Source organism: Triturus cristatus, chromosome 3_2 (genome assembly GCF_964204655.1).
Source record: "Triturus cristatus chromosome 3_2, aTriCri1.1, whole genome shotgun sequence".
NCBI lineage: Eukaryota > Metazoa > Chordata > Amphibia > Caudata > Salamandridae > Triturus > Triturus cristatus.
This window is the reverse complement of record NC_140584.1, coordinates 312145413-312169151: the sequence shown is the minus strand read 5'-3', so window position 1 is coordinate 312169151 and position 23739 is coordinate 312145413. Positions and strand designations below refer to the sequence as shown.

The 23739-nt window shown below is 45.7% G+C and overlaps 1 protein-coding gene across 1 annotated transcript in view; it reads left to right on the top strand.

The window, feature by feature from the left end:
* Positions 1-23739, top strand: part of LOC146857250 (uromodulin-like) — a 126123-nt gene that overhangs the window by 50447 nt on the left and 51937 nt on the right. The gene's annotated exons all lie outside the window — the stretch shown is intronic.

The following is a 23739-nucleotide window of genomic DNA, read 5'->3' as shown; positions in this document are numbered from 1 at the left end:
TCAGAACATTCAGATAGGTATCCCACCTATCGTTTGTGATGGCAAGTTGCTAATTCCTTCCAGCCGGAAGGTGCGGCATGAAATTTACCAAAGATATATAGAAACAACTCCCAACCAGGGAGTAACAAAAGAACCCCCCCCCACCTCCCTTCCCCCTCCCCTACCATTGTGGCGGCAACATGAATATAGGTTACTCAAAGTTGAAATAAATTTAGGGCTCTGACAGAGGAGGGACATACAGCCAATGGCAGTCCACAAGAGAGGAAGGTGACCAAGGGGCCCCATTTAAATTCAAAATTCTTGTAATTGTCCCAAAAAATATCTGACATTCGTTCCAGGCTGAGCAGTTTCCACAGTTGAGCATGCCAAAGAGAGATTGCCGGGGCCTCCCTCGTCTTCCAGGCGGCCGCCAGGGTAACCTTTGCCGCCCCTATACAGAGCCACATGATTGTTTTATCCATTCGGGTCTGATGCTCCAGGATGGGGTCGCGGAGCCCCAGGAGGACACTGGCCATGGTGGTTGGTATGGGGTATCCTAGCATATCTTTAATGTGTGCAAGTATTTCTTCCCAAAAGGGGCGTATAGTCGGGCAGCCCCACCAAATGTGCTGGAAATCCCCCAGTAGGCCGCAGCCCCTCCAGCATTTATCTGAAGCGGTGGAGAAGATCAGTTTAAGCCGGGAGGGATGGAGACACCAGTCCATCATTGTCTTACGGTGAGCCTCCCTTAGCTCCACGGAGTGATTGAATCATGTGATGTCAGTCCATAAATGGGCCCATTTGTCATCAGAGATATTGCGTTGTAGCATTCCTTCCCACATGGAGATATATCGTGGGCGTGGTGAGAGTGTAGTAGTGAGTAGGAGGTTATATATAAACAAGATCACTCCTTTCATAGAAGTGGTCTTGGTTAGGAAGGACTAAATTTTGTGCAATGCCGGGTGGTCGCCTCTCGCACTTGAGGTGTAAGGGCCCAGTGCATTAATTGAGTGTAGTGGTATCGTACGTTAGTCTCTAAGCTGTAGTCCCGTCTGCAATTGTCAAAGGTAAGGGGATAGAAGTTATGAAAAAGGTGCGTCAGGGCAAATATCTCCCACGACCGAGTCCCACACTTTCAGGGTAGTCCGCGTAGGGGTGCTAATGTATGTATTCTGAGGTCTGTCTTTTTTGGGGCGCCAAACCAGATACAATTTAGTCCTCCCTGTCACACTGCGATCCATATGCAAGCAATGTTTATCGGATTCCCGTTTGGACCACTCAACCAGTACTCTTAATTGTGCGGCTTTATAGGTATCATTTTTTAAATATTAAAAGTAAAACTAGCGCTTAGTAACCAATATCGCTCAGAGGGTTAAAAGGGTCACGCTGGACTGGGACAAAGTCACAAGTTGTAACACGTTTACACTTGATGAAGGAAAGTGGTCCACAGCACCAGCTAAGGGTTCAGAAGCTTTGTTTTGCCTCTTAAGGGCTGGGACTACAACAACCACAATGCACCTGGTCAATCCAAGTAAAATGCAGGTGAAGCTTGTCATCTGGTGTTGCCCTTGTTGTTGTTTTTGCCGTTAGCTCTCCCAGCACTTTTCCACCTGTTGCTGATCAGGGATCCCCTACTTATCTTTTAAGATAGGGAAAGTCCTTTTATTGTGAAGCCTTGTGAGTGCAGCAGGTGCAGTCCTTATGCGTGCAGTCATCTCTTGTGCAGTCCAAGGGTCCAGCAGGGTATTCCTTCTTCTCCAGATGTTTCTTTGGGTCTCTGAGGGTCCACAACGCCAGCCAAGGGTCCAGATGCTCTGATTTGCCTCTTGGAGGTTTGGGACTACAATTCCCCCAACGTACCTTGTCAAATCCAAATCAAGTCCAGGTGAAGCTGATCGGCTGGGCCTGTCTTGATGGAGTTGATGCAGGTGACTTCTTGAAGATCTTTTGTACCTGTTGCTTTCAGGGAATACATTCCTTAATCCTTTTGAAGTCAGGCAAAGTCCTCTTTTGTGAAGCCCCAAGTGTATACCTGGTGCCGTCCTTATGCAGTCCTCGTGTGGTGCAGACCAGGGGTTCAGCAGGGCAGTCTATTACATGTATTCAGGTTTCTGGAATGGCCGGAATGGGGCACCCCTGTTGAATGAGGTGCAGGGTGCCACCCTATGTGATGACAACTTCCTTAGAATTGTGGCATATTTTCGTCCCAGAAAATACTGTTTCCAAAAATCCAAAATGGAAAAAATCTCTTATGGAGGTTCTGGTCTGGCTAGCCCAACCCACAGGTATGGCTAAATTTTCCCTACACTCCTATTCCAACCCCTGTCCTAATTCAATTACAGGGGCTCCCATCTGACTGAGGGTGGGCCTGACTCCTATACTAATTGATATTCTCCCTTTGAAGACCAGGTGGGCTACCAGATTCCTTCCTGTCCTGACATCTGCTGCTGCAGATCTCCTCCCGCCAGATGCCTCCTTTGTTTTAACGCAGGTCACTTCACACCTCATCAGGGCAGCTTGGCTCAACCTGTCACAGGCTGACCAATCAGAAGAGGCTGCTACAGGGCTGATTACAGGTATCTTTTGGAAAGCAGTTCTAAAACTGCTTTTCTGCAATAGTTATAATAGATCCAACATGGCAAGTTGCTAGATTTATGGTAACTATTGTTTTCATACTTTGAAGTATTATTTTAAGTCACTCCTGTCAAAAGTAAAACTTTATTAAAGGTAAATAAAGGTTCCCATGTTAGCCAACAGAATGAATGTACTACATGGGGAAACATGACATTTGCATTTTTTCCCTCACCGGTGCATAGAAAACATATTTTATAAACCCCCTGCTTATTTTAACAATGCACCCTACCCTTGGGGCACCTAGGGTAGAGCTTAGGGTGATGTATATGTAAGAATAAGGTAGTTTATGACTTTGTAAAAATGTTTAATTCCAAGTCAAATTTGAACATAGTTTTATTTTAAAAGCATCCTGTATTGCAGGTTTGGCTTTTAAAATGACAGCAGACACTACAGCATTGCACACTTAGGTGCATTAAATCTACTCAACCTCTAAACCTACATGGTCTACCATATACTAGGGGCTTACATGCAGATTGTCATACCAATTGTAATTACACCTATTTACCACATGCTTTTTACACAGAGCACTGGCTCTGGGCCTGCGCCTGGTTAGCAGGGCCCAAGGCACAACCAGAGTCAGAAAACACCAGTATCAGTCATAACTGGGGGCACAAAGCCCTGTTTCCTCACAATAACCATGGTAGCATTGATAACTTTTGTCTTGGTGGGGGTCTCAGTCTCAATGATAACTGTATTCACTGTACCGTTCATGGTCTGAGTGATAGATTTAGTGAGAGGCATTTTCTCTGTATGGATAGATTTTGTCACAGTGATGCCCGAGGTAGTGACACAGAGATGCTGTAGCAAGTTTTTTTAAAATACTTTAATAGGAAACAAAACAACATCACATTGCAAGAGTGTCGGTTAGCCTTTTTGTGTAATCATATTTTTCTTTCTGTAAATGTTGTAATGTTTTTTCTTAAATATTCTGTATTTTTTAACTATTGTAGAGAATAAATGGGAGATGAAAAGATACTGATTGTGTTATCCATTGAAACATTAAAGTAGATTGATTCCATATGAACAGAGAAATTAGTTGTTGTAGGCAAACCCTGCAGTTGTGATATGGTTAGGCCAATTTCCAGATTATCTGTTGGTAGAAGAACTGAGATATTGTTCCAATACTAGAATTATTCACTCTGTTTCCTTTCTGTTTGTGCATGGCAGTGAGACTCTTTATCTGTTTTGATCTTCTTAGGTAAACAGTGATATAGAAATATAGGTGGGCTGTTAATTTTGTAGCAGAAAGATTTTCGAAATGACTATAATGTGCTGTTTTTCTTGTAGAGTCCACAACAAATGTGATTATCATATTATTGGAAAATTGATTATTAGTAGGGATAAGTAGTGACTTAACACTAGTAATAGGGCCACAAACACAATAAAATAAGTAAGACACAACACACAATAAAAATCCAATTATAATTTATAGAAATAGGTTATATTTTCAGGAACAAACAGACATTAAAACAACAAAAATACAATATAGGGAACAGGAGATATGAATTTTTAAAGACTAAACACTTTCTAGTGCTTAAAAACATATAGCACCAAATTGGGACATATGGTCGCATTTGACAGGGACAAAGTCAAAGTTTGAGGCCAACCACGATGATGGAGCCCTGGTCTGATGCACTAAGTAGAAGGCCTCAATTAAAATTTTACTTTTTCTCTTGATGTTGAGCGAGGCTGTAGTTCCAGAATGTTCAGCAGGTGCTGTCCTCCAGAGTGCAGTATTTCAGAGTCCAGACCTTTGGGGTGCAAATCAGGTTCCAAAGTTGAATTTGCATATAATTTAATTTTAAAGGCAGTCTGCAAAGCAGGGCTTTCTTCAAAATGACAACAGGCAACACAGTAGTGCACACTCCGGTGCAAGCTATCTACTGGGCCTCTAAACCTCCCTGCCCTATTATATACTAGGGACTTATAGGTAGTCTTTGTTTTGGGGGGTGGAGTTTCAAATAGCAGAAACTCGACTTGAAGGTATCAGAGCGCTTTACTTGAGCATGAGTTGCGTTACCGACAGACACATTCATTTTGTTAGGCACTGGGAGATTAAGTGATTTGCCCATCGACGTTTCGACACCCTTGCTTGTGTATGTTGATTAATCCTTACAATGGGGTCTTCATCAGGACAGGGGGGGGAGAAGAGACACCTTTCAAGACCGCCTTGAAAAAGTCTGTGACTGGAGGTGCTCGTACAGCACGACCAGGGTTGATTGATTCTTCCACCGTGATGATGTTAAAAGATTATAACCTTTTGGTCACTATTCACGGTGTACCTGGACCTTTTATGCTAGCACTGAATATAGGACCGGCACGACCCATGATGACATGCAATATTTACACTGAGCCATGGGACACATTAACTTTACTTGTTTGCCACAAAAAACAATTGATTCGCTCATTCCTTGTCCTTGCCTTTCGCCTCTATGACGCAGAAGCCTATGGGCCTATGGGCCCTCTTACCTGATTTTTCAAACCGGTCTTGAACAGTGTCTCCTCTTCCACCCCCCATCCTGATGAAGACCCATTGTAAGGATTAATCAACCTACACAAGCAAGGGGGTTGAAACCTCGGCGGTCTCTCTTTAGTGGACAAGTACAGACAACAGAAAATAATTGTCTGTGTCACGATGTTACTATGTCCAAATGCAATTTTCGCGTTCATGGGGCTCGGTAGGTTTCTATCAGTCTTTTGATGTAATTATTGCACAATGCCTTTCCTTCCCTACAACCTCACAAGTGCACACCTCTTTCTGAGCACCTTCTCCTCTTTTCCTTCTGGAGCACCTGCATTTTATATGAAAATGTACAGACAATTCATGCTGTTTCACTGAATAAACCAGCATATTCTGGATACGACAAACTGTAATGTTGGATTTCTCGGTGATGTTGTATTTTGTGTATTGAATTGTTTACCACTGTGACCATTGTTTCTTGTACTTTAATTTACCCGGGTCCGGTGGTCCTTCGGGTCACCCATTGTTATATAACTATGCTTTACAGATGGGCAGACTGTCAGTATCTTGACGACGTAGCCTACTCTGAGCTCTGTTGTTGACATAGTGCTCTGACAGCCCGAAGAAGTATGGGCCATGGGAGTTTTGGCAATTAGACAGCCTGTTCAATTAAGAGTCAGTGGTCGAAGGGGCAGTTTTTACTGAATGTCACCACCAGGTAAAAACTGGTGGTAAGGGACAGTGAAAATGTTTAAATGACCCCCTCACCATGTGAGACAACTTCCATGGTGTAGGGGTTATTAGTTTTTGATTTTTCAAAATCAATCTATTGCTTTGGAAGTTTGTTTTAAAAAATACACAAAAACATGGTAAAAGTGTGAGAAATTCCTGTCTATTTGACTGCATTTTCCATCAAACTTTTAACACATTGAGAGGAACCGCTTTGATGGTGGTTTCTGCCAATGACTAGAGATCTATACAGGGCTGGCAGACATCTCTAAATACAGAGGACTGGGGCGTGTCCAAGATGGCGACCCTGTAAGACGTGTCTTACGGTCCCTCTGGCCTCACCATTCTATTACCTTGTAATAGCACCCCATCTGCTGCCATCACTGGGCGGAAGACGAGAGCTGGACCTCGCCATATACCCGAGGGTCATCTGGAGTGAGCTGCGGACTCTGTGGGCATGCTGTGCCCGAGAGAACAGACCGGCCAGAGTGGGCCCAGAGGAGTTGTGGCCTGAGAGGCCAAGAGGCGGTGCTGAGCTCTCCCTGCAGGTTGTGGCGTGCCCGGAGGAGGCCCTAGCCAGCCGCCGAGATCTAGCATGGTCAGAGAGCAGTGCTCGGGCCACCTACCTGCACAAGTGAAAGTCGCGGTGCTTTGGTGACGGCCACTTTTCCAGTGTGTGTCTGTGTACACGCCTGACGGTTGCACGGCCTATCGGCGTGGAACGGATTCTGGAGTGGGAGTGGCACTCTCGGCAGCTCAGCCAGCGAGAGAGCTGGCGAACGGGAGTTGCCTGCAGGCCCAGACCTTTCACGAGTGGGAGCGGCCCCGATGCCATCGGGCACATTAATCTGCAACATTGGGTGGACACAGGTGGTGTAGACCACTCCGACACCGTAAAAACTACGGCCCAGCACACGCACAGCAGAACCCAGTGAGTGAACAGCGCGGGGCTTTGGTGGTAACGTGGCCCCCCGGAAGGCGGGATCGCGGAGCTCTCCTGGGCCTGCTCCCTTACCAGAGAAGAGCAAACCGGGAGTGAGACTCTGGAGAGGAGGGGGGCCTGTCGGGGCCTGTGGAGATCCTGCGTGCTCGCTCTGCAAGTACAGGGGCCCCGCCTGACCGGGCCTCGTGGTGCGCTGGTGGCGGAGGGCCTTCCCGCTGGGGGCCCCTTCAGCTGAAGTGCCCCAGCACAGAGACAGTGAGAGATCCAGGTGGACCCACCCAGCGTCCTTCGGCCCGGCAGTGCGGCTCCCTGGCACCTTTCCCACCCATCTGACAGCGGACACCCGGCTCCAACGCACCCACAGCAGAAGCCGGTGACCCAGGGAGACCTTGTGCTACAGTACTGCAGCGGCTAGGGCCCATGCCTGACCCAGTCCCACCGGGAACTGACAGAGGGCCCCTACAGTTCAGGCACATCATCACAGCAACAGTGGGAGGTTCAAGCGGGTCCGGGGGCCCCCAACCCTCACGCACTACACCCTTGGGCACGGCGGCGTGGCCCCTTGGCCTCATGCCTGCACACCAGCCGTGGGGCACCTGACTCCAATGTGAAGGAGAAAGTCGACTCGTCCAGGGAGCCCCAGTGGACGGAGGCAGGCCTCAGGTGGACCACTCATGGCGAGTGCTAGGCTAAAGAAGGAATGCTCCGTGAAGGACATGTTGCAGAAACAGGGCCACGCTGGCCAGGGAGAAGAGGCGTCCTCTGGGTCACAAGATGGGGCGGACATGCCAGCGACAAAGGCCTTTATGACATCGTTCTTCTCTGTGCTCCGAGAGGACCTCCAAGAGCTCAAAGACCAACTGGCAGCAGACCTCCGGGAGGTGCGGCGAGATGTCTCAGAGATCGGGGACTGGGTGGCGACGCTGGAGGAGCACGAAAATGGCCGCGATGAAGAGATGGAGATGCTGCAACAGGAGATACTGAAGCTTAAGGAACAACATATCGAGCTCCAGGAAGAGGCGGAGGACCTGGAGAATCGCTCCCGCCGCAACAACATCCGCATTCGGGGAGTGAAACAGGGGTGCAAGGAGGGTGACACTGAGGAATTTGTCCAGGCCCTCTTCCGTCAAGTGCTGGGCCCAGAGCACACGAACGAGGTACAAATCGACAGGGTCCATCGCGTGGGTTTGCCCCGCCGGGGCTTGGCCCCACCATCTGATATCCTAGCATGTGTACACAATTTTCAGCTAAAAAAACTCATCCTCCGGAGGGCCTGAGACTTCCACCCTCTGCAGTTCAGAGGTCATTGCCCATTGCTCTTCCAAGACTTAGCTGTTGTCACCCTGTTCAAGCTGAGGGCATTTCGGCCAATCACCTTACACCTGAGGGAGAAGAGGGTCCCCTATGCTTGGGGGCACCCCTTTCGCATCATCTTTAAATATGATGGCCGCCTGCGACAGCTCCGATCACTGCAGGAGGCCACTGATCTACTTGGCCTCCCTCCTGCAGACACGTCGACCTCCCAGCGAGCAACGGCTTCCTCTAGTAGAAACAGAACTGGTCGCTGGCAAGTAGTGGGCAAATCTTCGCCGTCTCACAAACCGGACTCAGCAGCGATGGCGAAAGAAAGTGAAGAAGTACTGGCCTCGCTGACCCGCAGCCCTGCCCACTCGTCTCCCGCCTGATACTGTAGTCTAGATCACCTTTGGGGACTTTACCTCGGCTAAACTGGAGGACTGACATTCTTTTAAGATATAATTTTATATTTCATTCTTTTTAGGACTATCCGAGTGGAAGGTTGAATGAAACAAGAGAGTGTAGTCGGATTTTAAGTCACAGTTCTGAAAATGCCACTTTTAGAAACTTTGCATTTTCTTGTCCTAACCATTTGGTGCCTGCAGCCTGTATCATGGGTCGCATGACCAGGTGTAGTTGGCAGTTGAGATTTGTGTATTACTACCATACAGAGAGACAAAGGGGAAATAGGTATTGGCAGGATGGGCCATCTCTGACTTGATGAGGCATTGGAGCTGTCCACCAAATACTAAAGGTTCAACACAAAAAAATACTCGAGAATTTCGTAGTCACTACTGTTGAAATATAGTTTGGATTAGGAAGATAGGGTCATTAACACATATTTGAGAGGTCATCTCACCCTTAACGTATAAAGGTATGCTTCCTCATTGGTGACCTCTCACACAGGGGAATGAAGAATGCCGCTCCAGCAGACTCAACCAAGAAAAAATGCCCTGGGAGTACTTAGAAATCTTGTTCCGGACAAATACTGCGGTCCGGTTTGAAGCAACTACTGTTAAAAATACCTTGTGATATACCCTAATTTTCATTTAAAAACACAAAATATTGTCATATGATAAAATACAATGATTCACCTGGCCATCTTGAATCCTAAAGGTTCTAAGGTCTTCTTCAGGATATAAGGATTCCCTAAATATGGCATCCACTAAAACCATGCAAAAGAAAGGGAATTATTAAAACTATACCAGTCCCTCACTTGGATTGGCATGAACCTGAGTCATATTAAACTACAGCCATCATCGTTCAGTGTGGGGTGATGTCTCCTTCATATTCACACATTCGTCAGAAGGCAGATGTTGGCACTGCACCTAGCGGGACCTCCACTACTGCCGTAATGTTGACTCGTGATGTGGTAAAATACTTTGTTGCCTTGACAGTGTCCTCTGTATTTAGTATTAAATTGATTTTATTGGTAGAACACAAGGCATGGCAATACAGGACAGCGTCACCTACAACCCAGCGGGCTGACAAACGCCTAGTCAATTCAAGATAGGAAGACAATGAAATAGAAGCACAATCAGACTGATAATTACCAGAGCATGTCACCTACAACCCAGACAGGGCCGGCCACGTGTAAAAAAAAGGGGGGACTCGGCAAGCTGTTCCCGCTACAGAAGGGTAGCTACAAAGTCTGGTGTGCCGCAAAGCTTTTGAGCAGTAGTAAGCCAGAAGCCTGTAATAGATAGTGACGTATTAGTGTTGCTGCTTTTGACAAAAACTAAGAACAACAAAAGAAAGGAGTCAACTCCTAAACCCACCCCCACCCTCTCTCCCCAGTGAGCAAAAAACAGGAAAAGAAAGGAATCCTGCCTGTACGCACTGTTAGATGCGGAATTCCACAGAGTCTGAAGAGTTGTGGAAGTTCAGCGGGGAGCGACCACACTAGGCGGCCGCACTGTCCTCGGGAATCAATTTCAGAATCCGGAGATAACTAGGGCAGGACAGTTCCTGAAAATCAGTGGAAAGGATGGATAAAAAATCTTTGCATAGTCTGTGTGGTTCCCCAAAGTAGCCATTGAAAGTCTCTCCATGCCTAAGAGATACCATAGTTGATGCAGCCATTGCGTGTGCCCTGTCTGATTTCCACCCCACCAGTATCACCCGTTGTGCCGCATTCAGCGCTAGCGCCATCTGTCTCCCTCTGGTAGAGCTTCAAGGGCTCCTTCCATTTCGACTGATCCCAATGAGTAGCTTCAGGGTGCGGCGGTCACTCCTCTCCCATCCACCGAGGCTGAGGCCCTGGAGGCCCCCATACATATAGAGGAGGTGATCTCTGCTATCGCCCGGTTGAAGCCCATGAACTCTTCAGACTCTGTGGAATTCCGCATCTAACAGTGTGTACAGGCTGGATTCCTTTCTTTTCCTGTTTTTTGCTCACTGGGGAGAGAGGGTGGGGGTGGGTTTAGGAGTTGACTCCTTTCTTTTGTTGTTCTTAGTTTTTGTTAAAAGCAGCAACACTAATACGTCACTATCTATTACAGGCTTTTGGCTTACTACCTACCTATCCTTGTAGACCATCTGTACACATTCCAGTGAACTTTACAATGTAGGTAGTTATTTAATGTTTGACGGGCAGCCCATCATCATGTCGGGTTAGCGGAATCCTATTGATTAACCACATTTTTAATAGAGCGGTTGTACCATCACTTTGGCCAACAGGGTACTCAGCCAGGTTTGTGGTGGAGAATCCTGTCTACCAAGTACTAAAGGTTCAACACAAAAAAATACTTGAGAATTTCGTAGTCACTACTGTTGAAATATAGTTTGGATTAGGAAGATAGGGTCATTAACACATATTTGAGAGGTCATCTCACCCTTAACGTATCAAGGTATGCTTCCTCATTGGTGACCTCTCACACAGGGGAATGAAGAATGCCGCTCCAGCAGACTCAACCAAGAAAAAATGCCCTGGGAGTACTTAGAAATCTTGTTCCAGACAAATACTGCGGTCCGGTTTGAAGCAACTACAGTTAAAAATACCTTGTAATATACCCTAATTTTCATTTAAAAACGCAAAATATTGTCATATGATAAAATACAATGATTCACCTGGCCTTCTTGAATCCTAAAGGTTCTAAGGTCTTCAGGATATAAGGATTCCCTAAATATGGCATCCACTGAAACCATGCAAAAGAAAGGGAATTATTAAAACTATACCAGTCCCTCACTTGGATTGGCTTGAACCTGAGTCATATTAAACTACAGCCATCGTCGTTCCGTGTGGGGTGATGTCTCCTTCATATTCACACATTCGTCAGAAGGCAGATGTTGCCACTGCACCTAGCGGGCCCTCCTCTACTGCCGTAATGTTGACTCGTGATCTGGTAAAATACTTTGTTACCTTGACAGAGTCCTCTGTATTTAGTGTTAAATTGATTTTATTGGCAGAACACAAGGCATGGCAATACAGGACAGCGTCACCTACAACCCAGCGGGCCGACAAACGCCTAGTCAATTCAAGATAGCAAGACAATGAAATAGAAGCACAATCAGACTGATAATTACCAGAGCATGTCGCCTACAACCCAGACAGGGCCGGCCGCGTGTAAAAAAAAGGGGGGACTCGGCAAGCTGTTCCCGCTACAGAAGGGTAGCTACAAAGTCTGGTGTGCCGCAAAGCTTGTGAGCAGTAGTAAGCCAAAAGCCTGTAATAGATAGTGACGTATTAGTGTTGCTGCTTTTGACAAAAACTAAGAACGACAAAAGAAAGGAGTCAACTCCTAAACCCACCCCCACCCTCTCTCCCCAGTGAGCAAAAAACAGGAAAAGAAAGGAATCCAGCCTGTACGCACTGTTTGATGCGGAATTCCACAGAGTCTGAAGAGTTGTGGAAGTTCAGCGGGGAGTGACCACACTAGGCGGCCGCACTGTCCTCGGGAATCAATTTCAGAATCTGGAATCACCTACCACACTTGCACATCACAAAGACTCACTAGTCTTTTTTGCCCCAAGACAATCTGGGGCCAGGGCAGGGAGGCAGGAACTCCAGATGCTTCTGTAGGAGAGGATTCTAGATGCTTGTCCGACCCTCAGACCTAATTTGCCAGTACACTTCTGTACTTGTGGAAAACTCAGGGCTGCGTTGCTGCTCAGATGCAAGAAGGACTGTTCTTCTGTACTGCTACTCTGCAGCCCTGCTGCCTGAGTCTCAAGGACTGGACCTGCATCTTGAAACCATCTAGTTGGCTGACCTCCAGATCACAGCCTCAGGGACAGAAAAGACACCAACCATATTGACCCCTACACCTGGACTCTGCCTGCTGTGTGTCTTAACCCCCCTAAGAAGCCCCCCTCCAGTCCTGCTCCCTTGGAAGTGGGGCTAAAGGTGCTCTGCCAGCCCTGCTGTGGATTCTGTCAGAACCGACACAGAGCAACACAAACCCAATGCAGCCTTGCAGCTTCTGATCAGAACTGATGCAGCCCAACGCAGGCCAAACACAAGCCCACCTTGCAGTCCGCCGCAGCACATAGGAAGCCCCTCTGCATGACGCATCCTCAGTGTGCACCACACACTGCTCCTCGGACCACCGCTATGTGGCACAATGCTCCACAACCAGGATTTTAGGGACATTTGACAGTGGGACTAATTTGGTCCCTGTATCCAGCCCTTGCTCCATCTTGGTTAGCCTGAATTAGAGACTTTATCCTGGTCCAGTGAGAACCTGATAACTGCAGTTGGCGCTTTGTGCTTTTAAGCACTACTCTTACCCAAACCTTTAAAATTGTATATTTACGGTTCAACTTATTGGACTTTTGTCCTTTTGGTGTAAATTAACTTATTAAAATGCACTCTATTTTTCTAAATAGTTTTGGGATTTTTCTTGTGTTTTGTTTTGACTTTGTTACTATTTGAGTGCTGCATAAATACCTTACACAGTGCCTTAAAGACTGACTGCTGAGTGCCAAGCTACCAGAGGTTTAAGAACAGGTTAATTTGGAGTTTGCTTGTGTTTCACCCTGACAAGAATTGTGGTTGCTGATTGAGTAGGGTTCCCCCCCAACCAGTAACCCAATTTCTTACAGTACTTTTATCCCATTTGAAAGTAACCTTTAATAAACATCTATGTTAACTTGTCAGGAACAGGATAAAGAGCAACACAGATAGTAACCTTAAAGGGATAATGTACCTGACTTGATGGAGAAATAAATGTCTTATGGCATCTGAAGAATAATTCAATATATTTTTTTAATTGTTTATCAATGCAATGATGTTCCAAATGCACCAATCACCATTACATTTATTTTTCTTACTTTACAATTTTTGTAAACTTTATAAAATTTCTAGGGAACTCCACTGTTAGCTATTTGAATGGTTTCACATGTTACACGTGTGTGATTAGTAAAACATATTCGAATCTTTAGTGATACAGTATACGACACCTTAGCCCATCAATCTTACTGAAAACGATATTAGAAATTGGTGCAAAAATGAATGCACAATAAACATATGCTATCTGTTAGAAATGGGGGGTCTATAGTTGGCAGAGATAGGTACCTTTGTCCAAATATGGATCCTTGCTACTAGTCATGGTAAGGGGGATACACACTTTAGATAACCTCTGCTCACCCCCTGGGTAGCTTGGCACGAGCAGACAGACTTATCCCAAAGGCAAAATGTGTAAAGTATTTGTACTCAAAACACATAGTAATACAGTGATAACACCACAAATGAACACCACGCCAGTTTAGAAAAAATAAAGTATCTTTACCCAAACTCAACAAGACCAACATGACAAAAATCCAAAATACATGTAATAAGAATATGACTTTAAAAAGGTTTCAAGCAACTTGGCCTATAGTAAACTATGGATGTGTGATTTCTCTCAAAGTACCTGTAGTTGCGACAGCATTCACAAGGCCAAACAGCTGCTGAGATGGGAAGCATCAAAAAACAATGATGCGTTAGTTCCTGAGACCATGTGGAGGCGATGTGACAGTTCTGCTGCACGCAGGAGAAGTGATGCGTCAAATCCGGTCTGCAGGGGGAAGTGATACATCCATTCCGAGACAGTTCTGGTCCTCGGGTGATGCATCGGGAAAACATGCCGCACGGGTACGATGCGTAGAAATCCGGGAAGCGTCAGCGATTGATGCAGCGGTGTTGAGCGGCACTGCATTGGTCTCTTCAGCTGTGATCCCCCAATGCGCCGGTTCTTGCAGCGGTGACAGGCGCTGTGTCGGCTTTGGCAGCTGCAGAGGGATGTGTGGAGATTCTTCTCGGCTTTTCGTGCTGCATCGGAAAAACAGCCGCAAGTAGAGCAATGCTTCGATTTTCTTAGTTCTTCAGGTTTCTTCCAGCACCAAGCACGACCTCCAGAGGCCCAAAACTGGAGCAGGCACCTCCTGGCAGGTCAGACCTCTCAGCAGCAGAGTTCAGGGGAACTGGGGGTGAAGTCTTTTTGTCCCTGAGACTTCAGAACAGGAGGCCAGCACACACAGACCCTTGGAGATATTCTTCAAGCAGGTTCAAAGCAAAGTTCCAGTCTTTGTCCTCTCCTTGGGAGAAACAGCAACTGTAGGCCAACCCCACACAGCACACAGCAAAGTGTCAGTACTCCTCCTCACAGTTCTTCAGCTTTTCTCCTTGGCAGAGGTTCCTCTTGAGTCTAAAGTTCTGGAGTTTTAAGTCTAATACTTATACCCCAAAATGTATTTTTTTTCTCTTTGTGAAAGGGTCTCTGAGCCCAGTCCAAAACAGTTCTGTCCTCACTGGTGCAGTATGACCACAGGGGGTGGAGACAGCATTGTGCAAGGGAGACAGGCCCTATTCAGGTGCAACGAAATCTCCTCCCACTACTCTAAATTCAGCCAGGGTCTATACAGCCCAGCTGAGTCATCCAGAAAGGGCCAGGCACACCTCCACCCACCAGTGGCTGTCTACAGTGAATGCCTATCCCCAGCACATGTCACTCCAAAACCAGATAGACAATAAGCAAACAGGCAGAAGCACACAGAATGGTGAAACAAGGAAATGCCTACTTCCTAAAAGTGGCATTTTTAAACACACTGTTTCAAAATCATCTTTATTGAAAGATGTGTTATTAAATTCTGCCAAAACTTTATTTCTCTATCTTTTCCCAATGGGACGTTATTCTTCTAAGATGTTACAAAAATATTTCCCATTCTGTCCTATGGGGCAAGATAGCCTTTCAATAGTGAAAAACGAAATTGGCAGTATTTGGCTATCAGGACATGTCACACACAGCAGCACATCTACCTTTCACATACACTGCACCCTGCCCTTGGTTGTACCTTGCGCCTATAGTAGGGTTGTCTTACATGTAAGAAAAGGGAAGGTTAGGGCCTGGCAAGTGGGTGGACTTGTCAAGTCGACATGGCAGGTTACAAACTGTGAGCAATCACACAAAATGGGACCCCTGGTCAGATAAGTAGGAAGGGGAAGCAGGGGAAAGCAAAATTATACTCACAACACAAACCCCACTGCCTAACAGCTTACTCTAGTAGTGCTTATCATCACTGATATGTATGAACATGCAAAAACACCTATCCCCCAAAACAGAATGCACAAGATCAGAACATTTTTCTAAAACAGTCAGACAGAGACAACAGGTATATTGAAAATAAATTACATCAAGTTTATTGTGTTAAATCACATGAGATATGATAATAGGAAATAAATAAATAAAACAGCTAAACCAGGCGCAACCAGTATATTGGTTAAGCGTCAGAATATCGAGTAGGAAATGTCGACTTGTACTAATATTGAGTGCAAAATATAGAGATACATAAATATCGACTGCAAGAATATCGTGGTCAAGAATATCGAGTTTCAGGTAAGAAATATTGTTTTCTAAAATATCGAAGTAATTAACATCGTTTGAAAAAATGTAGGAGCCAATTCCGATTTCGCTTGGAAGGACTCTGAATGCGATCCGGCCGGAAAAAGTACGAGCCGTACGCGTGTTTTCCGACTGACTCGTACAGCTGTATGAGCGAACAAGTACGATGCAAGAAATGCGAAATCACCGACCGAATCGTTTCCGGGTCCGAACCGCTCCGTACGTCTTGTCCGTGAGCAAACCGTGCCGTGCAATGGAGGCGGTTTCCAACCAAGCCAGTACAATGGACGATTCGGACAGCCGGATCAAGTCGGAGCCTCCGACATGTAAACACTCCGGGAAGCGGACTTTGGGGGTCCGCGCCAGACCCCCCTTCACCCGTAGTCTTACGTGTCGATCCCGGGGGGGACCCAAGGGTCCCCCCCACACATGCATGTATGGTGCAGGTTGGCGATTTCGCGTTCCTCGCATCGTACTTGCTCGCTCGTACAGCTGTACGAGTTGGACGGAAAACACACGTACAGCTCGTACTTTTTCTGGCCGGATCGCATTCGGAGCCCTTCCGAGTGAGATTGGAATCGGCCCCTTAATGTAGTTTAAAATGTAGGTTTAAAAAATATTACATATTTTAATATTTTAATTTATATTATAGAAAAAAATATTTTTATGTTACATGTGTAGGTATATATATATTTATCTTTATGTTTTAATATATTTCTAACATTTTATAATTACTTAAAATTATTATTTATTAATTATTTGTAAGTACAAATATATTTATTACATTTTAAATATGTATGTTTAATTTATTTTTACATTACATTTATTACTTATATTAAAATTTACAAATAAATCTAAAACATTTTTAAGTAAAATGTATTATTTAATTTATTTTACATTATTTATAATAAATATTAATAAAACGATATTTTGTACTTCGATATTTTTAACAACGTTATTTTTTTTCAATATTTTTGTACTTACCATTATAAAGATAGGCGGTCGATATTTTTGATAAAGATATTTATGTCACGATATTTCTGAAGGTCGATATTAGTGTTGTCGATATTCTGTCAGTGATCCCAGTATATTACCACACAACCACTTAATCAGACCAACGCAGACTCATTCATTCCCATATATCCTAAAATACACACAAATCCAGCTAACAAACTCAAACAATAACATCTGGTAAATAGTCCACCCTCAACAACAAAGTTGACAATATTGGAAAGCCACAAGTTCCTAGTTCACAAGGTAGTGGTGTCAACACAATTTCTTTTCATTAATTCGATCAAACTTTTAAACATAATTGGTTAACACAAAAATAGGTGACCTAGATGGACAATCTTGGAGGGAGACATAGGAACACAAGAACTCCAGCGCCAATGCGCGTTTCGGTGTGTGACCCCAATATTGGGTCTCACCTTCTTCAGGGCCCAGTATCTAGTTACCCCCTCTTTTAACCCTCACGTGCCCCCGCCCATTTAGAGCCATGGCATGCCGCTGTCTCTCTGTTGCCCAGGGGGTCTTACTCTCCCTCTTCTTTTTCAGGCTCCAGAATCATCTTAATAGGATTATCTCTCCTCCGTAGTCGGCCCTTAAGGAAGCATTTGCCCTTCTCTCCAAGATACCCATTTTCATTAAGTAGTAATCAGGGGGCTCATTATGATGGCGGGCAGACTGCAATGGTGATGGGACTGACCGCCAGATGTGCAGCGGTCCCACCGGCCCAATTAGGATGCGCCCGCCATACTGGCAGGCGCATCCTGGCCATTTACCATTGAGGCCGGTGCTGCTGACTGCAGCACCGTCCGCAATGGTAAAGGTCATGCACAGCAGTTCCCTGCACCACGTGGCAGGCACCAAGCGGTACACCCCAGTGCACCCCCCACCTCCCCACCCCCCCAGGGAGGCCCACGATGGGCCCCCCCCAAAGCCGATCCCCGCCAGCCTTTTGATGCTGGCATTGAAAGGCCTATCATTCACCCTGATCCATATTAGTGGTCCTGCTCCGCCCGGCAAACGTAACGATTGTTGACTGGTGGAAAAGCGGGGGACGGACTTTGCGTACCCACTGCCATCATAATATGGCGGGGGTATTTCTCGTTACGATGGCATAATGATCGCCACCGCCTAGCCCGGCAGGGGCGATCGTTACGCCATCGTAATGAGCCCCCAAATACTTTGTTTCACCATTTGACAAAGCTAGGCACACTAGAGTCAATCCAGTGTCTAGCAATATAAATATAAATACCAGCATTTGTAAAGCACACAGCTACCTCCGGAGAGGTGTCCCGGTGCTGGGGGCCGTCGGGAAGAATAAGCGAGCTATTGCCCAGAGTCAAATGGTGCTGGGCTAACCTGCCGCCAGCACCGGGGATCAAACCGTGAACCCCGTGGTCCGGAGTCAGGCACCCTGGCCGCTGCACCACACCTCTTTCACAGTTGCGCCACACCTCTTCCAATGTGCTTATACCCACGTCCTTAAATATGAGTGCAGTAATGCCTCATCATATCCTAGAGCCTGCACCAAAGAGTATGCTCTATGCATGGCCAAGGGCAAAGGACATAGACAAAGGATAGATTTGTGACTGCCCTTATGGCCCGGAGCGCAAGAGGTTTGCAAACTTTATCTATTGTATTTGCCTCATTTATGGAAGAACACGACCTGCTGATAAACAATTTGAAATCTTATGTGATGCAGGTGGGACCTTGTACAAGAAAACACTTATGCTTCCAGTTTGGATCCGTTCAGGTCCGCGTATACATGTCTTTTCCTAACGGGGGTTCCTGTTAGATGAGAAGATGAAATGGAGGCCATTAAAACAGAGAAAGAAGGGAAATTTAATATGGGACAATACAAGCATCTTTAACTTTGACTCGAGATTAGGAAGACGTCTGAGCGGGGCTCTTTTGCAGATATACCGGGCAAAGTGCATTGCCAAAGTTTCCTATAGTAGTGAAATCTGGGAATATACTGCCCAAGAGGAATTACAAATGGTTGAAAATGGCTCTTTGAGACATCTTCTATGTGTGCCCCCTGGATCCTCAACCCTAGCGGTACACAAAAGCTGGGTGTGTCTTACCTCTCTGATCTGTTGTCCTTTCGCCCTCTGTTTTTGTGGTTAAACACCAGGCTGAATCAGGGGATAACATTGAATAAATTGATCCTGTAGGATTGCATGACCTTTGACCATGCTCACCACATCCCCTGGCTCAATTATTTAAAGGGCTGCTTCTCGAGATTGGGAAGAGCAGACCTATTTCCCAACCCAGCAACGATGAATAAGGATGACCTGGGGTGGGCAAGGGTGTCCTTTTTTAGACAGAGGGCCCTAGATAGGGAAGAACGGAAGCTAATGAAGCCTGGCGTATGCCGATTTGTCATCCTGAATCATATCTTTTAAGGTTTATAAGTACTTACCACCATTTTATATTGACTAGGTTTCGTTTTGATCGCTTTCATCTCCTGCTGGCACAGCCATGTGGGCATAGTAGGGGTCAGAGCCTTGTGTCCTGTGGTTGCGACAGTAAGTCTCCACAGGACATGCTCCATTTTATAATGTTTTGTAGTTATTTTGAAGTGCCCCGGAAGACTTTTATTATTCCCTTTTTGAAAAAGCTCAAGTTCAGGCAGGTGCGCCCTGCCTTTACTTTTTTACAAATGTTATCTGGCAACACCGTTTTAACTTTTTAAAATCAGCTTTTATGCTCAGAGCTGAGTACCTGTAGGGATCTTCTATTTTTTTATAGATTGTTTTTATGTATAGCACTTAGGGGCCGATTCCGATCCGGGTCGGAAAGCACTCCGACCGAGCCGGATCCGGAGTGTTTTCCGACCGAGCAGGAGGCCTGCAGTCCGACCGAGCGAGTACGATGCGGCCGTATGCTGCCGGACTCAGTTCGGTCAGACTCCCATAGGAGTCAAGGGGGGCCGGTCGTACGACGCGTACATGGGCTCCCATTGACTGAATGGGTATGTCGTGGACAAGTGCGCCCCCTGCAGTGGGTACGCGTCGGTGCCATCCGCACCGTACATGCCTGTGTTGGGGAGACCCATGGGTCTCCCCCTGTGTCCGAGTTGTAGGGCTGCCGGTGTCAGGGGGACCGACGCGGACCCCCAAAGGCAACCACCCGAACGTTTTGCGAGCCAGACATTCCGGCTCGCACAGGCTATCTGACGCGTGCATCGTGCTGGCTCGGTGGTAAATTGCATCCATCGCACGCCACGGTTAGCTTACGACCGAGACGTACGGAGCAGTTCGGACCCGGAAATGACTAGGTCAGTGAATTTCACGTAGCTCGCATCGTACTTGCTTGCTCGTACAGCTGTACGAGTCAGCCGGAAAACATGCGTACGGCTCATAGTTTTTCCGGCCGGATCGCGTTCGGTACACTTCCGACCCGGATCGGAATCGGCCCCTTAATGTTATTTAGTAGATTCTTTCCTCAAGAGATTTGTTTTCTTGTACAGATTGTTCTACTTGACTTTTATGGTTTTATGCAAAAAACAAATAAAGTGATCTGATGATGATGATGTTGATTTGTGACTGCATGTCCACACTTGGTAGAAACTGAACTCTCCCTCATATTCCCATTGAACGACTTGAGAGGGTAGTGACAACAGATCGTGCAGTAAGGTTTCAGTTTTAAGTTAGTGTTTAAGTACTAAGGCCCTCATTACTAGTTAAGGACCACATTTCGGGGCATATTTACAAAGAAGTGGTGGAGCGCAGTGTTAGCCTCCTTGGCTTAATGTCGTGCTGCGCCATTTCTGAAACGCAGTGCTGCACCATATTTACAACAATATGGTGCAGCCTTGTATTTCCCCATCTTCTGGCGCTAACTTAGCTGCCTAGCACCAACGCAGACACCCTTGCACTCTGGTGCAGGGCAAGATTTTGTATGTGCAGGAAGGTGTCCCTTCCTACACATAAACAATCTTTAAATGGTGTTTTGTAACTTCTATGTGTGCTGCTTAATGCAGTACACATGGAAGTCGCAAAACGTCATTTTTTTTTAATGATTGTTTAGTGCAGGAATGGACACCTTCCTGCACATAAACAATCAATGGCGCTTTTTTTTGTGCACAACGCAGCACACATGGAAACAGCAAAAATGAGGAGAAATTAAACATTTCTCCCTGTTTCGCCAGGGTAAGGCAACATTTTCGCTGGTCTTAACTTTGACGATGCCCCATATTTACCTCATCCTTGCAAATGTGGGGCAGCGTCAAATTCAATGGGTGTTGCAGAGGAAAACCCACCACAACACCCATTGTTCTCCCCTTTCATGCTAAGCATAGCTTGAAAGGGCGCCTTATTTACAAGGCAGTGTTAAGCCACGTTAAGTATCTTAACGCTGCCTTGCAAATAAGTCAAAGCCCCTATCGCCACTACAGCATCGTGAAAAGTGACGCTGTGGTGGCAACAGGGGCTTGTAACTATGCCCTTTCATTCCATGTGCAAACACGTTTGCGCGGGGATCTGAATCAGAGTTGTGTAATAATTATCACAAACTCGTAGTTTTCCTCTGATATATTCAGACAAATCTCATCTGCTGCAATTTATCGTGGGAAAAGGCCCAGGACCAAAAAGCCCAAACAAGAGGAATATATGTGTTAAAGACAAATTAGCATATTACACCCCATTTTCCTTTTAAAACTCAGAGCAGGATATATTTACTGCACCATATTCCAGCAAACTCGTAATGAAGGCCCTAGTGACCAGGAGACCAGTTCTAAAGAAATGACAGTACCTACGTTTTATCTCCATTTTCTGCAATTTTGCTGACATCACTCCTTAAGATATTAATCAATTACCTGTAATAATATGTTAATTTTGCCTCCCCAAAATATTTCTACTATTCGTTCCGTGTGGTGGAAGAGGGTACCAATTAGTTAGAGTTTGTATTCTCAAGCGAGTTCTGAATATGTAAACATGTGCATTTTAGCATTTCATCTACGTATAAAATGCACCTCATGTTAAAAATGTCTGGTCTGTAAAGTTTTTACCTCATGTGGCAAATTTACATTCCGGAAATAGTTTATACGCTTATCTACCATGTGGTACACTCTTTTCATAGTAGTGATTCATGTTTTTCAAATTTGCCACTCAGGTCAGTATGTCTATGCAGAATCATGTGGATGCCAGTTTTGAAGAGCTTCAACTTTTTCAAAATGTATTCGAAAGCAGATTAAAAAACATGAATTTCTCTTCAGAAAGGAGAACACCAACCTCTGCCCTTTCTGAACCGAGTTGCAAGATTAGCTATTTCAAAAATATTCTTGTAATTCATGCTAAAAAATGACACTCCAAAAACTACCCAAATAGGGGTAATGTACTTTTCAAAACAATAAATGGTAATTTGAATGATTTATGTCACTGTTTGTATCCACTTCATTAAGGATTGTGAAATATTGTACCATACATTAGATCATTATACATCACACAATGCTTTAGTTTACCTACACATTGAAATATATTTTAAAAACTGGTACTGTTGAAATTGCTATTTATTTCTCTTTTTTTTTTTTTTGTTAAGCTTTCCAATTGTCGGAAAAGGTAGACAGGCAAAATAAGTAGTCATTGGTCCCTTCGGAGTGTCATTGCCTCTATGTAAACAGCATGAAAAATGTAAGCAACCAGTCAATAGCGTTAAAGGTTTGTTTTCTGAAAGAGCGGAGTTTTTATTCTCCTCGTCGACAGAATCCATACTTATATAAAAAATGTATTTCCTCAGAGGAATAATTACTCTAGATATCTTTCCAATCGATGCTATTTCTGAGGTCACTAGCCCTTGGGGCACATATCAGCTCTCAAATGAGTGAAGAAGACGATAGAGATGCCCTTCCGGGTGAAATGAAATGAAATCCATTATTTGTAAAGCGCGAGCAATGACCCCAGGGTGTGAGCTATTGCACATGGTGCTGGGCTAACCTGCCGCTGGAGATCGAACGTGAGCCCCGTGCTTCAAGGGCAGTTGCCCTGGCCGCTGCGCCACACCTCTTCCACTCAGTCACTATCTTGGAGTCTCTTATGAAATTGACAACAAGGCACCACCCAGTGATAAAAAGTGCTATTTGTGTCCTTACCTGCTCCCACTGACAGATAGCATTCCTGCAGGATAAATCTCACCAGAATGTCCCAAGGTTACTGGGGAGTCTGTTTCCTGAGCCAGTGAGTCGTTTTACTGATATAGAGTTTGTACGGTTTGACTACTTCACTAGGGGTGGCACATAAGTTATGTTAGATCCTTTGGGGCAGATTTACAAGCCCCTTGCGCCACTGTTGCGTCACTTTAAAAGTGACGCAAAAGTGGTGCAAGGGGTTGTAAATCTGCCCCTTTGAGTTTAGTTTAAAGCTGGCACTGCAGGTTTAGAGAAACACCATGGGGCAGATTTACAATAACTGGCGCATCCCTGCATATCAGCAGGGATGCGCCAGTTATTATGCGTCACGGCTCCGCCACCATGGATGCGCTGCATTTACAATGGATGCATCGGCTGCCGTAAAGGCGGTGGATTGCCGGAGTTGCGTCGCAAGCGCGACGCAGCTCCAGCAAGGCTCTGGGGTGCCCTATCTTTAAAATGCTGCGTCGATCCTTACGCCTGCTTCAAGCAGGGGCAGGGTTTTGACGGAGCATGGCCTTAAAAGTGGATCAGTGAAATCCACTTTTAGGAGCTGTTCCTGCGCCGGAACGCCCCCCCCCTGCGCCGGAACGCCTACATGTGGCGCAGGGCTTTACAATGTGACGCATCTCCCACATGCAGTCACGTTGTAAGTACCTCGCACCATGGCGCTGGCTTTGCGCCGCCGCTGCGGTGGCGTAAAAGAGGCGCAAGGGGCTTGTAAATCTGCCCCCATGACTTTGAG